We start from the raw sequence: 6193 nt of genomic DNA, 5'->3' as shown, positions 1-6193 counted from the left end.
AAAAAAAAAAAAAAAAAAAAGAAGGAATACTCTGCTTTACTCGCTGGCTGTGTGTGAGTGTGACTGGGTGCATATAAACACGTGTATTGAAATTATTTTGTATTTTCACCTCCTACTACAGTTTGGTTCTCATCTGCAAGACGGCCTGCATCTTATCACAAGTGACAGCTTGCCATCCTCCTGGCTGACCCCTTCTACCATCTCTGCTCAGCTTCTTCACAGTTTCTAACAGCAGAGGACATCCCAACCTGTACGACCGGAGAGTCAGACAAAGTATGGCACGAGCTTAGTCGACAACGGGGATGAGAACATTGACAAGAGGGAAAGATGGTTGTAAAGCTGCTCGTGATATGTGGCCATCACTACACTGGTATTTTTCCACTGCTATAGCCTTTTTGTCCCTAAATTATTTTTGTGGGTATCAATTAATTAACGTTCACAGTGCGCTGAGTCACATCACGTGATTTCATGTGTGCCATCTCAACGATTGTCAGATGAACCAAATACTGGAGTTTCGCTGGCTGTATCTCTGAAGTAATGTGGACCACATCTCAGTTTCCCATTTCTGGAATTTTTTTCCCTATTAATAAAAAACACTGCATCCCAAGAGAGGAGTGGAGAGAGGGGACACACTTCCATTCTGCATGGGTCGAAACAGGAGTCAAAGTCCTTTAAAGCAGTCAGAAAAGATGAATTGTTTTGTCAACCAGGTATGAAAATCTTGAAACATTTTTTCTCAAACAAAGGGGAAAGACTCTTTTTCTTAAGATATAAGGAAAGGAATATAAAGTGAATTGTTGATTTTACTACATGGATAACTGTGCCATAAGAACACTTATACATAAACTCCCAAATGTCTTACCCCCCACCCCGCCATGCAAAAGCCCTATTTAATTAAGGTTGCTGTCTTTGTTTTGTTTGTTTGTTTGTTTGTTTGTTTTTTAAGAAATAGAAACATGAACCCAACAAATAAATAGCCACATTTGGATGACTTTAATGTGTTCAGAATGTTGAGAATCTATTTATATTTTAATAAGATATTTCCTCAGTGCAGGTCTTAGATAAATCTCCATAGAGATGAGGCTAGGACACAGAATTAAGAAGAAAGAGGCGCCCTTGACAATTTGGAGAAAAGGAAAGATAAGCAGAGTGGTGTTTAATAGAAACAGATGTGGATGTAATCCCTTTAGGAAGAAAAAATCGGTACAAATATAACATAAGAGGAGGAGAAATGGCTTTAGACACATATAATGGAAAAACCTGGGGAGCTTTGAGAAGCCAAGCTAAGAATGAGTTCATGACTCAGACTCTCTTCTAATTCACAGCCCAACAACTGGTGCGTTATGCGGGTAACGTGAAGAAAGACTTGGTGTTCAGTGCAATATGTTACTTATAAGAAAGATTAACAGGAGTTTCTGGAAGTGGCATGAAGGGCTGAAGGAAGGATCTGTCAGCCTAAAAATGTATAAATTATATTTATATAGTCACAGATACATAGGTTGGTCGGCCCATCTCCAACGGATGACCAGTGACATTAGTTTCTAGTTTCCCAGAAGGAAAGATTTGAGTTAACTTTAAGGAAAACCTATTGACTAAAGGTTGAGCATTAAAATACATTAATGGAAGTCAGAGAATTCTATTAACCCCATTTTTAAAAAAGGACCATCTATTTAGTTTGCAATGCTTTGCCTAGTTTGCAGGAGTATAAAATTGACCTTGAGTTACAGTCCCACCAGCAGCTGATAAATGGTTAATTATTAAAGGATCAGGAGAATCTGGGGAGAAGCCAGGAGATGAACACGTGTCCCAATGTGCCCTAAGCCAAAACAGCCCCCTCGCTCTTCAAGGGTATTCTCTCTCCCTCTGAGAAAATATTTCCTATTTTCCCTCCTTGTGCTTTATGTTTTCCTCAATTTTAAGGACTTGGACTGTGTGACTCCTCCCCTTTGCTCTTTAAAGAAAAAAAGATTAGCAGAGACGCTGCCAAGGAAAACCTTTACCTGCGGAGTACTGAGAGGCAGAGGTATGCAAATCTCTCTCCTAAAGGCAAGGAATAAAAAGTAACCATTTTGACTCTAAATCCTGACCCTTGAGCCCCTTGTCTCAGGCAAGAACTTGAACAGAACTCTCAAGATAGCTCTCAAAGCTGAACCGCGTCATTGATGGTTACGACAAAAAAATTGCGAACAGCATCACAGTAAATCAACTAATCGCAGTGACTCAACGAATCCAAGCTTGTGATCGCTTTAAATAACTCGCTTCGAGGCGAAGTAAAATTTCTCCACCAAGAAATTTATTCTACACGGTTGTGGCTAGAATGTAATACAAAAGCAAGATCCCTCGGCTAAGTGAGGTTGCGGGGGGAACAGCACAGCAGCCTGGTGTGGGATATAACCTCCAGCTGAATCCAGCAGCAAGCCACGCTTTCGGCCTCTTAATAGGGGCACAGGGAGAAAAGATTATTTGGAGGAAAAAGACAACTGCCAGACCTCACAAACTAAAATGTTCCCTCAACTAACCAGGAAAGGGTCAGCATTTTGTGACACGTATCATAGAGGAATAAAGACTCTAGCACACAATTTTTAACAAAAATTCATCAAGTTTAACTTCAAGCATACACAGATTCAGAGTAAATTCTCCACACGTGGTCATTATTACTAAGATTAATATTATAAAAAGATTCAGAAGCCCTAAAGAAATGATTTCAAGGGGCGCCTGGGTGGCTCAGAAGGTGAAAGCCTCTGCCTTTGGCTCAGGTCATGATCTCAGGATCTGGGATCCAGCCCCGCATCGGGTTCTCTGCTCAGCAGGGGGCCTGCTTCCCTTCCTCTCTCTCTGCCTCCCTCTCTGCCTGCTTGTGATCTCTGTCTGTCGAATAAATAAATAAAAATCTTAAAAAAAAGAAAGAAAAAAGAAATGATTTCAACATCATCATAACATCTCGCATGTAAAACTTCGCTCAAGCTTTTGAAAATACAGAGTGGATGTTATTATCTATTATAAAGTGAGATACGGGTATTGGTAACGGACAAAACTAGACCAAGAGCACCTTTTCTAGACTCTGTATTAACAGAGGCTATCCCTCCCATATAATTTTTCTCTGAAGTATCCTGAGTTCTTCATATTTCCATGGTAGTTCATTTAATTGATGGTATGGTATTATCTGCTGGGCCTAACATTTTGCTAATTATCATAAGCAGTAGTCAGGAAAGCAATTTTTTTTTTTAAGATTTTATTTATTTATTTATTTATTTGTCAGAGAGAGGACACGTGCCCACAAGCAGGCAGAGTGACAGGGAGAGGCAGAGAGAGAAGCAGGCTCCCTACTAAGCAAGGAGCCTGATGCAGGATTCGATCCCAGGACCCTGGGATCATGACCTGAGCTGAAGGCAGCAGCTTAACAGACTGAGCCACCCAGGCGTCCCAGCAAATGGCTCCTAAGCTAAAAGTCTACCTATAAGAGCCTAGATGAGGGCACACACACACACACACACACACACACACACACGGCTGTGTGGGGGTATGTGTAGTAGTGCTGATGTGTTGTGGTTGGTTTTGCCTAGAGGGATGGGCACAGAAATGGAAAGCCTTCCTTTCTTATTTTATTTTATTTTATTTTTTCAGTATTCCAAGATTCATTGTTTATTAATTAAAGTACTTTGTGGGGGCACCTGGGTGGCTCAGTGGGTTAGAGACTCTGCTTTTGGCTCAGGTCATGATCCCAGGGTCCTGGGATAGAGCCCCACATCAGGCTCTCTGCTCAGCAGGGAGCCTGCTTCCCCCTCTCTCCCTGCCTGCCTCTCTGCCTACTTGTCATCTCTGTCAAATAAATAAGAAAAATCTTTAAAAAAATAAAAAATAAAGTACCTTGTAAAACAAAACGGAAGGCATGTGGTGATGGGAAAGAGAAAGATCAGAGACTTCTGTGACTTCCGGGGCTGGAAGCAGGAGCCGCTGCCCTGGGGGAGGAAGTAACAAGGTCAGCTTTGGACAACCTCGGTTAGTGACAGAACCCCAGCTCTACCCAGAGGTGTGACACTGCCATTCTCTGCTCCCCAGAGAGCTCGAGCTCTGAGGAGAGGTTCCTACAAATAGAGGAGTGCCTGAAACCATGACCACATTAGCCCAAGGGGGTTATTATCTCACAAAACGAGACATCGTGGCATCATATTGCTGCCACGTAAATAGATCCTGCTTTACGTTTACACGCCCAGGAAAATCTAAAAATTTAACACTTGACTGCATATGTGCTCTATATGCACCTTCGATGAGCCTGTTCCAGAAACTCTCATTTCCATTCGCACCTCTTTTCCATTCCTTCCTCTCCGCTTCCAATAACAATCTCATTCTGAAGCTCATCCCAGAACAAGAGCAGCGCCCAGCAGACGCACCTGATTTGTATTCTCCGCAGAGCTGGTGGGAAAGTGGCCACAATGATTGAAACTTATTAAATACCTGTTGTGGTCTTTAGAAATCACCGGGGAAAATATCACACATAAAACTATCACCAAATATTTCAATTTAGTAGTTACAAGTACAGGCTTCCCATCAAAATGTATTTTTTCTTCTTAGAAGGATACTTAAGGCAGGATTCCTAATTCATATTCATCCTTCCTCAAAAACAAGTCGATCTCGACAAGCAGTGCTGCTCAGGTGGGGAAGGACCTCTGATAAGGGCTAGCTCCTGCCTGTCCTTGTCGCCTGCCTCCCCTCCCCCCACCCCCCACCCCAACCTGGGGAGGACTGAGTGAGCACCATGTTCCCAAGCAACTCTCAAAAGGCTTTTGAATCTTATTAATTAAAATAATTAATTAAATTACTCTGAAGGGCACTTGGATGACATGGGCAGATCCTGTCCAACCGAGGCAGGGGCAATACTCAACAAACACCCGCAGGACCCAGCATGAAGACCAATCACAGAAGGGGCTCAGTAGACAGTGTTTCCCCAGGCAAGATTTCCTGACATTCTGCAACAACACAGAGAAATTGAGGGCATCATGCTAAGTGAGATAAGTCAGAAAGAGAAAGGCAAATACTATATGATCTCACTTGTGGAATCTAAAAAACCTGAACTCATAGAAACAGAGTAGAAGGACAGTTGTGGGTGGGAAAACCGGGGAGATGTTTAGAGTGCAGACAGGCAACTAGGAGATCAGTAAGTCCTGGAGATCTAATACATAGCATAGAGATTATGGCCAACAATACTGTACGATAAACTTCAAAGTTTCTAAGAGACTAGATCTGCATTATTCTCACCCCAAAAAAGAAATGATAATTATGTGACATGATAGAAGTGTTAGCTAAAAGCACACCAGTAATCACACTGCAATTTATAAATGTATCAAATCAACACATTGTATACCCTCAAGGGACACAATATTACATGTCAATTACACCTTAATATTTCACATTTGAAAATTAAAAAATAGGGGCGCCTGGGTGGTTCAGTGGGTTAAAGCCTCTGCCTTCAGCTCAGGTCATGATCCCGGGGTCCTGGGATCGAGCCCCGCTTTGGGCTCTCTCTGCTCAGCGGGGAGCCTGCTTCCCCCTCTCTCTCTGCCTGCTTCTCTGCTTACTTGTGATCTCTCTTTCTCTCTCTCTCTTCCTCTCTCTCTCTGTGTCAAATAAATAAGTAAAATCTTTTTAAAAAAAGAAAATTAAGCTTTGCGCAGTGGCAGTATCATAGCCAATGAGGTTTATCCGAGGAGCGATTATTGCTAATTAAAAAAAAGAAAATTAAAAAATAAAAGAGACAGAGAAACAAAGGAGTATGAGAAAAAGTCAAAGCACAGATGAGTATCTCATATCACGGACTGAATTCTCCTGAAAATGTCACATTTCGGGGGAGTATCATCTTGTCAGAATTGTAAGACTCAGATATCCGATGGGTTTCTTGAACTTCCTCAGCTTTGCCATTTTTCAGCAAATATTCTGAATAGACCTGAAGCGGCCTGAACTGGCAGAAAGACTGTGTCTTCTCTTTGGAGACCCCCTTCCCATCACTTTAGTGCTTCTGTTCGAATTCAGCTGAGTGTACCCTGACTCTGTGGTTGTCGTGTTTTATCTTGTTTTCATGAGTACTTTCCTCACGCTTTATTCAATTAAAGTAAATATATGTTAAAATACTTCCCTAATAAAAACAGAATCAGTTGTTTTTGTTTCTCTTTTCATCACTGTCAGTAAGTAATCACAT

The 6193-nt window shown here is 41.8% G+C and overlaps 1 pseudogene; it reads left to right on the top strand.

The window, feature by feature from the left end:
* Nucleotides 1–5660: 5660 nt before the first annotated feature.
* Nucleotides 5661–5743, top strand: LOC132006269 (U4 spliceosomal RNA; annotated as a pseudogene).
* Nucleotides 5744–6193: the final 450 nt, after the last annotated feature.

Source organism: Mustela nigripes, chromosome 17, assembly GCF_022355385.1.
Source record: "Mustela nigripes isolate SB6536 chromosome 17, MUSNIG.SB6536, whole genome shotgun sequence".
Classification (NCBI taxonomy): Eukaryota; Metazoa; Chordata; class Mammalia; order Carnivora; family Mustelidae; genus Mustela; species Mustela nigripes.
The sequence above is the reverse complement of the archived record's forward strand: the minus strand, read 5'-3'. Positions and strand labels throughout refer to the sequence as shown.